Here is a 13741-nt window from a genome sequence, read left to right on the forward strand (position 1 = left end):
GGCCCCAAAGAGCAACATTTTGGTATCCCCTCTGGAACCATTTGTTATACTTGACCCTGACTCAGTCACTGGTAATACCCTCAACCCAGGTTAAATAAAGGTGGCATATAGGCTAAGCCAATTAGTGTGTTGCTGTCCACTGGTTAGAATTTCTAGGAACAATCAACCCTGCTGGGAAAAAAAGAGCATGGTTTTTCTTCCATTACCAAATACATACTTGATTAACCTGATTTCCAAGTGAATACCTGATTTCTCTCAGAGATATGCTTGTAGAAAATTAGAGTGGGCTGGTGGTAAAAATGGAGAATTAAACACACATACTCAACTCCACATTCTCCCAGAAACTCTCAAAAAACTGTCAAGGGATTGAAGGGAAGAAAAAGTGGTTGGGGAAGTGGAAATGCTACAGGGCAAAGGGATGAGAGAGGAGAAGGTAGTCGAATCTGAATGGTGGATGGTTGTGTGGTAACTGATTTAGCAGATCCATGAAATCTGAATAAAGCCATTAGTGGGAAAAATTTAGAAGCACAGTAATTGCCATTGAAGAATCTGCAAAGCTTCAGGGTTCTTGACCCCTGTTATTCTGGAAGTAGGATACAGGTGGGACTTAAGAAAAAAGGATTGGATGCAAGTCTGTATTAAAAATATCCATTTTACCTCTACTCCCTTTAGAAACCCCACTAAAAGGACAGCCTAGGTTTCTGTTTGATTTGTCTTAAGAAACACACTCAAAATGACCCAAACAAAAACCAACCAACCAAACAAAACATGTTTTACATACTTTCTGTTAGAATCTTACTGGGTACTTTTCTTTTCCTTTTACTATTGTAAATAGTACGTTTTAAATTTTCTCTAGCTGTTTGTTGCTGCTATATAAAAATGCCACTGACTTCTAGTTATTAATCTTATAACTGGTAACTTTGCCAGAAACTTAACAAATTTATTGCATTATTTCCCCAAATGATGAATTATAATAATTCGGGCAGAATTCCTTCAGGTTTCCTATTTTGTAGAAAACCATGTTGTTTCTGAATAATAATAGTTAACTTTCCAATCCTTATAGCATTTCTTTTTTTTTTCTTATTGCACTGGCTATGATATTTAATCCAATGTTTAATAGCAATAGTTATATTGTGAATGATTATAATGATTCACCATTGATTATAATGTTTGCTATAAAATTTCCATGCATAACTTTTTCAGGTTAAAGAAATTCATTTTATGACTTGTCCATTGGGTTTTGTATCAAAATGATTATTAAATGTTATCAACTATGTATTCTATACCTATTAAAATAATATTTTCTCCTTTAATATATTAACATGATATATTACTTAACAGATTTTATAATGTTAAATCTAATGTTTATAATGTTAAAATTGCATTGCTACATTATATCCAACTTGGTAACGTTATATCATCTTTTTTACATTGCTGAATTCAATTTATACTTTTCCTTTTTTAGAATTTTTTTGGCCGGACGCCGTGGCTCATGCTTATAATCCCAGCACTTCGGCAGGCCGAGGTGGGTGGATCACCTGAGGTCAGGAGTTCAAGACCAGCCCGGCCAACGTGGGGAAACCCCATCTCTACTAAAAATATAAAACTTAGCCAGGCGTGGTGGCAGGCACCTGTAATCCCAGCTACTCAAGAGGCTGAGCCAGGAGAATGACTTGAACCCAGGAGGCAGAGGTGGCAGTGAGCGGAGATCATGCCGTTGTACTCCAGCCTAGGAGCAAAGAGCAAAACTCCATCTCAAAAAAAAAAAAAAAAAGAATTCTTTTTTGTCCTTGCATTAATAAATAAGGTTGGCCTGTTTTTCTCCTTTCTTTTACTCTCTTTACCTTTGATAATAAAATACATTAAATATGTAAGCTGAATTGGAAAACCTTCCCTTTTATTCTGTTAACTGGAGGTTCAGGTTTGGAGTTACCTTTCTTTGAACGTTTCTTTGAATGCTCCTGTAAAACTGCATGGATCTGCTGTTTTTCTCAAGGGAAAATTATGTACTACAGATAACCTTAGGATTTTTATTTCTTGACTAATTTTGAGTCAATTTTGGTAACTTTTAAAAGTATTTTGTTCATTTCACTTAATTTTTCAAATGCGTTAACATTAAAATTACTTATATTTTCTTGTAATTTTGATCTCTGCCGCCTCTTTAGTTACACCTTCTTATTCATTCCTGTTCTTTTGTGCTGTCTCTTTTGTTTCCTTAATCGATCTTGCCTGAGGTTTGTCAATATCATTAGTTTTTCAAATAATCATTTTTGATTTTGTAGTATGAAGTTTTTTACTTTATGCTTTTCTGCTCTTGTCTCTATTATTTTATTTCTTCTTACTTCTACATTTTCTAGGTTTACAATTGTGCGATACATAATGACATTTCAGTCAACAACAGAGTGCATATATGATGCCCTCCATAATATTATAATAGAGCTGAAAAATTCCTTTCCCACAGTGACTTCTTAGCATTGTAACATAACACATTACTCACACGTTTGTGGTGATGCTAGTGTAAACAAACCCACTTTGCTGCCAGTCATGTACGAGTATAGCACATGCAATGATGTGTAGAACATGATACTTGGTGATAAAGGACTATGTTACTGGTTTATGTGTTTACTGTACTATATTTTTTATTACTATTTTAGAGCATATTCCTTCTACTTATGAAAAAAACATTAACTGTAAAACAGCCTCAGGTAGGTCCTTCAGGAGGTGTTCCAGAAAGCATTGTTATCACAGGAGATGACAATTCTTGCCCTGTCATGCATGTTATTGCCCTGAAGACCTTCCGATGGGACAAGATATGGAGGTGTAAGACAGTGATATTGATCATTCTGACCCTGCATAGGCTAGGCTAATGTGAATGTTTGTGTCTTAGTTAACAAAAAAGTTACAAAAGTAAACCAGAAAATTTTTGAACAGAAAAAAGCTTATAGAATAAAATATGAAGAAAAGTATGTTTGTACAACTGTGCAATGTGTTTGTGTTTTAAGCTAATTGTTACTACAAAAGAGTAAAAGGTTAAAATAATTTAAAATTGATAAAGTAAAAAAGTCACAGTAAGCTAAGATTCATTTATTATTGAAGAAAAATATTTAAAAATAAATTTAGTGTAGCCTAAGTGTACTGTGTTTATAAAGTGGTATACAGTAATGTCCTAGGCCTTCACATTCATTCACCACTCACTCATTGACTCATCCAGAGAAACTTCCAGTCCTGCAAGCTCTATTAGTGGTAAGTGCCCTAAACAAGTGTAGTATTTTAAAATCTTTTATACAGTAGCCTTGTAGTATAGTTTGAAGTCAGGTAGCCTGATGCCTCCAGCTTTGTTCCTTTGGCTTAGGATTGTCTTGGCAATGCGGGCTCTTTTTTGGTTCCATATGAACTTTAAAGTAGTTTTTTCCAGTTCTATGAAGACAGTCATTGGTAGCTTGATGGAGATGGCATTGAATCTATAAATTACCCAACCATCCCATTACTGGGTATATACCCAAAGGATTGTAAATCATGCTGCTCTAAAGACACATGCACACGTCTGTTTATTGCGGCACTATTCACAATAGCAAAGACTTGGAACCAACCCAAATGTCCATCAATGACAGACTGGATTAAGAAAATATGACACATGTTGTGGGGTGGGGGGAAGGGGGGAGGGATAGCATTAGGAGATATACCTAATGTACATGATGAGTTAATGGGTGCAGCACACCAACATGGCACATGTATACATATGTAACAAACCTGCACATTATGCATGTGTACCCTAAAATATAAAATATAATAAAAAAAGAAAAAATAAATGAAATCTTTCATACAGTATTTTTACTGTGTCTTTTCTGTATTTAGATATGTATAGATATACAAATACCATTGCAGTATGATTGTCTACAACATTGAGTACAGTAACATGCTGTACAGGTTGTAGTCTCCAAGCACTAGGCTATCCCATATAGCCTAGGTGTGAGTGTGCTATATCATCCAGGCTTATGTAAGTACACCCTATGATGGTTGCACAATGACAAAATTGCCTAGCAATGCATTTCTCAGCATGTATCATCATCGAGTGAAGTGAAGAATGACTGACTTTTGCTCTTCTTTTTCTAACGTCTTAAGATAAATGCTTAGGTAATCATGTTTTGATTTTTTTCCTAATACAAGCATTTTAGGCTTTAAGTTTCCCTATGAAGATTACTGGCTATGTTCCAAAAGTTTTGAAGGGTTTTATTTTTATTAATGTACAGCTGCTTCTAGAATTGTTATTTATGCTAAATTTTTTATTCATGGTGGTTTCTTTGCATATGTTTTAATAATTTTTATTGTGAGTTCATAATATGTTATTTGAGGCCTGCAAATAAAATATATTTCTTCATAACAATAGTACCTGTGGCATTAACAACTTTCAAACTCAATATCTAGTTTAAAATTTTTAGGCAATATCAATTTCAGTGGCAAAATGATGGGAATATGGCTTGTGGTTAAGACCTCTCGGGGGGACTTATTTTCTTTATTTCTGCTCCATGCAAAGAGAAGGAACATCTTCCCTGCTGTGGGTCACATTTGTCTCTTGTTTACCCACTGTGAGTGTCACGCTTTGCGTGGTCCTGGTTTCATGCAGGTATCTCTGATCCTACTTTCTCTACTCTACTCTAGCACCTGGTTTGGCTTCTGTTCTTCAAACATTTGCCAATTAAAACCCAGACTTCAGGCTATAATAATTGGCAGATATTCTCAAGGATAATGCAAGCTCTAGGGCTCAGCTAATCCTCATGGAATCATACTGTCTCATTGTTTGTTTCCTCTAGTTCCATTTCTTTACTTCCAGTTCAGCAATGTTCCAAAAAAATTTAAGTATTTACTTAATATTATTTTTCTTACTCCTGGAAGGATTTCTCTGCACATGTATTCTGCCATACTTTTGGAAACAAAAAACCCATTTTACGACACTTTTGGTTGAAATGTATAAAAAAAACTCCCAGATCAGTTTGCTGTAACAAACTGTAAGCTGCAGAGACATAACTAGAAACTCAAGAAACATGATTTTTCTGTTTAGTTTAATTTGGCAGCTAAATCACATCCTCAAAGCCATAGATTCTTTCAGCCTCTTCATTCTGCCTGTCGTATAGGCCTCAACCCAAAGCAATCTATCTCCCTGACATGGTCACAAAATGGTACCAGTACCCACAGAACTGGATACTTTATGTCCACAATTATGAAGAGAGGGAACCCTTCTCTAACCATCGTATGAATTTTCTGACTCATATGGTTCCCAATGGGCAACCACTGAACCAAATCCTATAAGAGAAATGTCATGCTTTGATTAACTTACTCCTGAATTACTTAAAACATATTCCTTGTTTAATATCTAATTCCTTCCTGAAACCTCTGTTGCTAAGTGCAAAAAATATATTTTCATTTTAAAAGAAAAATTGTGATGCATTTAGTCCCAACTCAAGGTACTTGACAATTTTATATAACAGTTCAAATAAGTTTACACAATTTTAAAATCCAATAATTTGAAAACAAAATTCAAGTTTGGCTTAAAATAGAATATTCTAAGGGTTTACTGATTTATTCTTTGTCTTATTTTGTGCCGTTTTCTTCATCTCTTGTTAAACCTTTTGGGACTCTGGTGATCTTGCTCTTAAACTACACTGAAAAATCACAGCATGCAAAATTACTTTTGGGATAAAATCAAAGCTAAGAAAATGAAAGCTTTGAAACATGTGGAAATAGTATAGGTTCATAACATACTAAGCATTGTGAAAGCTGCAAATCTTCTATCCCTTTTATTTGGCATGCATAAGCAAAGTCATTTTTTTGTGTTTTTCTAGACATTGCTCAAAATTCAGATTAGATTCATATGAAATTGTCTGACTAGAAAATGTTGTGTTGAGTAAATTGAACATGTCTGAGTACATTGAATGTGTCAATGTCAAAAATAATATTTATTATTTTAATTATATATTATTCCTACTACTTCTATTTTCATTTAGTGTGTTTTGGGGTAAAAAGGAAAAGCCTTACATAGAAAAAAATGAATTGTCTGAAAATGATATGACTTTTCAAGAACCATTATAGCAAAAAGCAGAACATTTTATGGGATGTAGCTCTGTACTGTGGCAAAGGAGATGGGTTTACTTTGAGTAACTGATACTATTCAGGGCATGTCCTTGAAGATCAGTCTCCCCAAACTTCATGGTCACTACACAACGGGGAAGAAAGAGAATGAATATCAATGAGATAATCATTATGCCCACTTCAGGCAGTTTTCTTGCAGTATTTATCTGGATCAAATTTAATCCACACTGAGATCCCACTCTCATCAATAATGGAACATTTAATGTCCCTGATCATTAGGGATCCCTCCCTCTCTCTATGTGATCATATAAATCCAGAAAACCCAGGCAGGTACTGGTTAGTCACAGCTGGTTGCAGGTATTGACACTGTTCTTCTGCCCCCTAATGATGCTATCGAGCATTATCTTCTAATATTCATTAAGCACTCAGCTCTGGGTAGAGTCAGGAATGAACCTCTCAGTCATTCACCCCACCAACTCCAGACCTTCCCTCTGCTCACCAGACTCCAACATATAATGCTCAGCTTCCTTGTCTCACTCCTGACCCTCTTCCCATTGTGTTCTGTTTCTTCTTGTTAGCTATCCTAAAGCTTAGCTTCCCATTTTCTACTGGATTTTTCATTTTTGAATAAAAAAAGCTTTATTGAGATACGATTCATGTACCATAGTGTTGATCTATTTGCAATATACAGTTTAATGGCTTTCAGTATGTTCAGAGAGTTACGCAGCAATCTCCACAATCCATTTTAGAGCATATTTATCATCCCCAAAAGAAATTGCTTATGCATTAGCAGTTATTTCCCATTTTCCTTAAGTTTCCCCACCCTCTGAGGTAATAAGTAACTACTTGTCTAATTTTCTGTTTTAATAGGTTTGTCCATTCTGGACATTTCATATAAGTGGAGACATACAATATATACTCTTTTGAATTTGGCTCCTTTCAATGAGCATAATGACTCGCAGATCATTCATCCTATGGCATACATTAGAACGTAATTCTTTTTATGGCTGAGTAATGTTCCATTATATGAATATTCTACATTTTGTTTATTAATTCACCAATTGATAGACACTTGAGTTTTTTTCAGTTTGGGGCTATTATGAATAATACTGTCATGAACTATTATCTAAATGTCTTTGTGCGGATGTATGTTTTCTTTCTCTTGGGTAAATTCCTAAGAGTAGAATTGTTGAATTGTATGTTAAGTTTCACTTTTTAAGAAACTGCCAAGTTGTTTTCCAAAGTACTATTTTCTGTTCCTACAAGCAATGTTATCAGGGTTCTAGTTTCTCCACATCCTTACCAAAACTTATTTGTCTTTTGAATTATAACCATTATAGCAGGTGTATAGTGATATGTATTGTATTTTTAAAATTTTGAAGGAACCCAGCTTGGCCAGGATCAGCTGGATAGGAATGGGGTGAAAAGGGGCATCTTTGTCTTGTGCTAGTTGTTAGAGGAAAGGCTTTCGACTTTTCCCCATTCAGTAAGGTGTTAGCTGTGGGTTTATCATATATGACCTTTATTATGCTGAGGTATATTCCTTCTATGCCTAGTTTGTTGAGAGTTTTTTTTTTTATGTCATGAAGAGACACTGAATTCTAACAAATGCTCTTTCTGTGTCTATTGAGATGATCATATTGTTTTTATCCTTTAGTCTGTCCCAGTGATGTTTCATGTTTACTGATTTGCATGTGTTAAATCATCCTTATATCCTTGGGATAAATTTCACTTGATTGTGGTGTATTATCTTTTTGATATGTTACTGAATTCAGTTTGCTAGTATTCTGTTGGTGATATTTGCATCTATGTTCATCAGGGATATTGGTTTATAGTTTTCTTTTGTCGTTGTGTCCTTGTCCGGTTTTGGTAGCAAGGTAATGCTAGCCTCACAGAATGAGTTAGGGAGAATTCCATCCTCTTGAAATTTTTGGAATACTTTGGGGGAAATTGGTGTTAATTTTTCTTCATACACTTGGTAGAATTCAGCAGTGAAGTCATTTGGTCCTGGGGCTTTTTTGTTGTCGTGGAAGACTTTTTACTACTGATTTAATCTCATTACTTATTAGTATGTTCAGGTTTTCTATTTCTTCCAGATTCCATCTTAGTAGGTTGCATATATCCAGGAATTTATTCATTTCCTCTAGATTTTCTAGTTTGTTAGCATATAGTTGTTCATATGATATGTTCATGTCAAAGATCTCTGATGATCTTTTGTATTTCTGTGGAATCAGTTTTAGTATCTCCTTTTCATTCTGATTTTTTAAATTTGGGTCTTCTCTTTTCTTATTAGTCTAGCTAGTGGTTTATCAGTTTTATTTCTGTTTTTGAACAACCAACTTTTTGTTTCATTGGACCTTTATATTGTTTATTGCATCTATATTTTGTTGAATTCTTCTCTGATCTTTATTATTTCTTTTTTTCCACTAATTTTGGATTTGGTTTGTTCTTGCTTTCCTAGTTCCTAAAGTGCTTCATTAGATTGTTTGAAATCTTTCTACTTTTTTGATGTAGATGTCTATTTCTATAAACTTCCCTTTTAACATATAGGTTTGGGCTTGTTGTGTTTCCATTTTTATTCGTTTCAATTTTTTAAAATTTTCTTCTCTCGCAGCCCCGAAGTCAAAGCCGGTTGCCGACCCAGTCCCGTCCCGCAGCAGCCTGCCTCCTCTTTTCTTTCAACATGACAGATGTCTCTGTGTCCTTCGCCATGGACTTCCTGGCAGGTGGAGTGGCCGCAGCCATCTTCAAGACGGCGATAGCACCCATCGACCAGGTCAAGCTGTTGCTGCAGCATGCCAGCAAACAGATCACCGCAGGTAAGCAATACAAGGGCGTTATAGACTGCGTGGTCCATATTCCCAAGGAGCAGGGGAGTCCTGTCCTTCTGGCCCAGTAACCTGGCCAATGTCATCAGATACTTCCACATCCAGGCTCTCAAGTTGGCCTTCAAAGATAAACACAAGCAGATCTTCCTGGGTGGGGTGGACAAGAGGACCCAGTTTTGACACTACTTTGCAGGGAATCTGGCATCAGGCGGTGCCGCTGGGGCCACATCCTTGTGTTTTGTGTACCCTCTTGATTTTGCCCCTACCCGTCTAGCAGCCGATGTGGGTAAAGCTGGAGCGAAAGGGAATTCCAAGGCCTCGGTGACTGCCTAGTTAAGATATGCAAATCTAATGGGATTAAGGGCCTGTACCAAGGCTTTAACGTGTCTGTGCAGGGTATTACCATCTACTGAGCTGCCTACTTCGGTATCTATGACACTAGAAACGGAATGCTTCCGGATCCCAAGAACACTCACATTGTCCTCAGCTGGATGATCGCACAAACTGTCACTGCCCTTGGTGGGTTGGCTTCCTATCCATTTGACACTGTTCGCCCCCACATGATGATGCAGTCAGGGCGCAAAGGAACTGACCTCACGTACACAGACATGCTTGACTACTGAAGAAGATTGCTGGTGATGAAGGAGGCAAAGCTTTTCTCAAGGGTGCATGGTCCAGTGTTCTCAGAGGCATGGGTGGTGCTTTTGTGCTTGTCTTGTATGATTAAATCAAGAACCACACATAAGTTATTTCCTAGGATTTTCCCCCCCGTGAACGGGTGTGTTGTGTTATATAACATATGTTGAGCATTCTTGACAGACTCCTGGCTATCAATTTATCAGTGGCAACTATTTACTCGTTGAAAATGAGAAGCAATAATATTCATCTGACCAGTTTTCCCTTAAAGCCATTTCCATGATGATGATGGTGATGATGACGGGGCTCAATTATATTTTTTATTTCAGTCACTCCTGATACATAACAAATTTGGAGAAATAAAAAAAAATCTAAAATTTAAAAAAATTCTTCTTAATTTTTTTTTCTTGGCCCAGTGGTGGTTCAGGAGAATGTTGTCTAATTTCTGTGTATTTGCAGTTTCCAAAGTTCCTTTTTTTATTAATTTCCAGTTTTAATTCACTGTAGTCTGAGAAGATAGTTGGTATAAATTTGATCTTTAAAAAATTGTTGGACTCATTTTGCGATCAAACATATGACCTGGAGAATGTTTCATGTGCCAAGAAGAAGAATGTATATTCTGTAGTTGTTGAATAAAATGTTCTGTAGGTGCCTGTTAGGTCTATTTGATCTAAAGTGAAATTTAAGTTCATTTTAGATTCAATGTTTCTTTGTTAACTTTCTGTCTAGAATATCTGTCTAGTGTTGATGGAGGTTGAAGTCCCAAACTATTATTGCATTGAAGTCTACCTCTCCCTTTGGATAATGTTTGCTTTATACATCCGGGTGCTTCAGTGTTGGGTGCATATGTATTTAGAATCATTATACTCTCTTGCTGAATCTACCCCTTTATCATTATCTCACTACTGTCCTTGTCTCTTTTTTACTGTTTTGACATAAAGTTTCTTTTATGTGATAGAAGCATAGCAACGTCTGCTCCCTTTTGGTTTCCATTTGTGTGGAAATTTTTTTTTAATTCCTTTGCTTTCAGTCTATATGTGTCTTTATGGGTGGCGTGTGTCTATATATGTGTGTCTTTATGGGTATCTATCTTGTAGATAGCATACAATTGGATCATATATTTTTGGACCCATTCAGCCAGTCTATATTTTATAAGTGGATAATTTAATCTGTTTACATTCAAGGTTATTATCGGTAAGTGAAGGCTTATTTCTGTAGTTTTGTTCATTGTTGTTTTGTATGTCCTTAGTTTCTTTCTTTCTCTTTTATTGCTTGTCATCATAGTTTGGTGGCTTTCTGTAGCGGTAACATGAGTCCTTTCTCTTCCTTGTTTGTGTGTTTCCTCTACCAGTGAGTTTTATATTTATATACTGGAAGTCCTCACCAGAGCAATCAGGCAAGAGAAGAAATAAAAGGTATCCAAATTGGAAAAGAGGAAGTCGAACTGTTTCTTTTTGCAGATGACATGATCTTTTATTTAGAAAAATCTGAAAACTCCACCAAAAAACTCTTAGACTTGATAATCAAATCAAATAAATTTGCAGGAAACAAAATAAATATACAAAAATCAGTAGCATTTTTATTTACCAATAATGAAATAGCTAAAAAGAGATCAAGAAGGCAATCTCATTTGCAATAGCTTAAAATACCTAAAATAAATTCAACCAAGGGGTGAAAGATCTCTGCAAGGAAAACAACAAAACACTGATGAAAGAAATTGAAGATGGCTGAGTGTGATTGCTCATGCATGTAATCCCAACACTTTGGGAGGCTGAGGTGGGAGGATCTCTTGAGTCCAGGAGTTCAAGACCAGCCCAGAAAACATAGCAAAAGCCTCTCTCTCTCAAAAAAAAAAAAAAAAAAAAAAAAAAAAAAAAAAATTGCTGTGTATGGTGACACATGTCTATATAGACCTAGCTACTTGGGAGGTTAAGGCAGGAGAATTGCTTGAGCCCAGGTGTTTGAGGTTACAATGAGCTATGATCACACCATTGCACTGCAGCCTGAATGACACAGTGAGACCCTGTCTCTAAAGAAAAGAAGAGAAAAGAGATTGAAGACGACACAAACAAATGGAAAGACATCCCATGCTCTTGAATTGGAAGAATTATTATTAAAATGACCATACTACTGAAGGCAATCTACATATTCAACACAATTCTTATCAAAATACCAATGTCATTTTTCACAGAAAGAAAAAAGAAATCCTAAAATTTGTATGGAACCAAAAAAAACCCTGAGTAGCCAATGCAATTATGAACAAAGAGAACAAACCTGGAGGTGTTACACTAACTGACTTCAAAGTATGTTACAAGGCTATAGTAACCAAATTAGCATGGTGCTGGTATTAGAAACAGACACATAGACCAGTGGAACAACATACAGAACCCAGAAACAAATCCAAGTATTTACAGCCAACTATTTTCAACAAAGGCGCCAAGAATATACCCTGGAGAAAGGACATCCTCTTCAATAAATAGTGCTGGGAAAACTGGATACCCATAAGCAAAAGAATGAACTAGACCTCTATCTCTCACCATATAAAAAAAATCAACTCAAAATGTATTAAAGACCTAAACGTAACACCTGAAAATAAAATACTACTAGGAGAAAACAATACTTCAAGATATTGGTCTATGCAAAGATTTTACGACTAAGATCTCAAAAGCACAGGAAACAAAACCTAAAGTAGACAGATGGGACTATAATATACTAAAATGATTCTGCACAACAAAAGAAATCATAACCAGAGTGACAAGACAACCTGTTGAATGGGAGCAAATATTTGCAAACTATTCATCTGACAAGGGACTAATATCCAAAAAAGACAACAAACTAAAACAACTCAACAGCAAGAAACCATGTAATCCCATTAAAAAGTGGACAAAGTACATGAAAAGATATTTCTCAAAAGAAGACATACATATACGTCTTCATAGATGTCAACAGGTATATAAAAAAGTTCAATATTACTAATCTAATCTTACCCTAGTTTGAATGGCTATTATTATTAAAAAGACAAAAAATAACAGATGCTGTTGAAGATGTAGAGGGAAAAAAGAACTTTTATACACTGTTGGTGGGAATGTAAATTAGTACAACCACTACGGAATATAGTATAGGAATTTCTTTAAAAACTAAAAATAGAGCTACCATACAATCCAGCAATCCCATTACTGGGTATTTATCTAAAGGAAAGAAAATCAGTGTATCAAAGAGGTATCTGTACCCTCATGTTTACTGCAGTATAATTCACAATAGCAAAGATATGGAATCAACCTAAGTGTCTAACATCAGATAAATGAATAAAGAAAATGTGGTATATACCCACAATGGAGTACTATTTGACTAGAAAAAGGATGAAATCCTATAATTTGCAGCAACGTGGACAGAACTAGGGATCACTATGTTAAGTGAAATAAGCCAGACACAGTAAGACAAAGATTGCATATTCTCATTCATATACTGAACCTAAAAAAGTTGATCTTATAGAGGTAAAGAGTAGAATGATAGCTACCAGAGGCCGAGAAGAATGTGTGGGAAGCGCATGAGGAGAGGCTGGTTAAGGGTAGAAACAGTTAGACAGAATGAATATTTATTATCAGAGTAGGATGACTATAGTTAATAATGTATCATATTTTTCAAAATAGCTAGAAGAGAGAATTTGAAATGTTCCCAACATATAGAAATGATAACTACTTGAAGTGATGGATTCTCTAAATGCCCTGACTTAATTGTTATACGTTCTGTGCATGTAAGAAAATGTCACATGTGCCCCATAAAAATACACAAATACTATGTATCAATAAAAAATATTTCAATTAGTTGGTTACATTTAAAACTTGGGAGAAATCTGGGTATTTGAACTCTCTGGAATCATCCAGATGTTCTCACAACACTGGGCCTCAGTCTTACAAGGTGGCAATTGGCTGGAACTGTGTAATTGCCATTCTCTTTAGAATGGCATGTTCTCTTCAATTTACTAGAGGCACATCTTATGAGTGTGACAATGATCATATCAGTTTCCACTTTTGTCATAGTTGTGCTGTTATTTTTCTGTATTCTGTGACTCCATGTCTGTAGCAAAAGTGGAAAATGACAAAGAGACTGCAAAGACAGTATAATTCAAGAAAAGTAGGAGAGAGCAAAGTTGTTTTCAAAGAAACTAAATAAGTATACAAAAATCAGTA

General features: G+C 35.5%; 1 pseudogene; it reads left to right on the forward strand.

Moving 5' to 3' along the window:
* The first annotated feature begins 1498 nt into the window (after positions 1-1498).
* LOC108541261 (ADP/ATP translocase 2 pseudogene) lies at positions 1499-9873 on the forward strand (annotated as a pseudogene).
* Positions 9874-13741: the final 3868 nt, after the last annotated feature.

The sequence above is a fragment of the Rhinopithecus bieti genome, unplaced genomic scaffold, assembly GCF_001698545.2.
Source record: "Rhinopithecus bieti isolate Rb0 unplaced genomic scaffold, ASM169854v2 scaffold_20307, whole genome shotgun sequence".
In the NCBI taxonomy this organism is placed as follows: domain Eukaryota; kingdom Metazoa; phylum Chordata; class Mammalia; order Primates; family Cercopithecidae; genus Rhinopithecus; species Rhinopithecus bieti.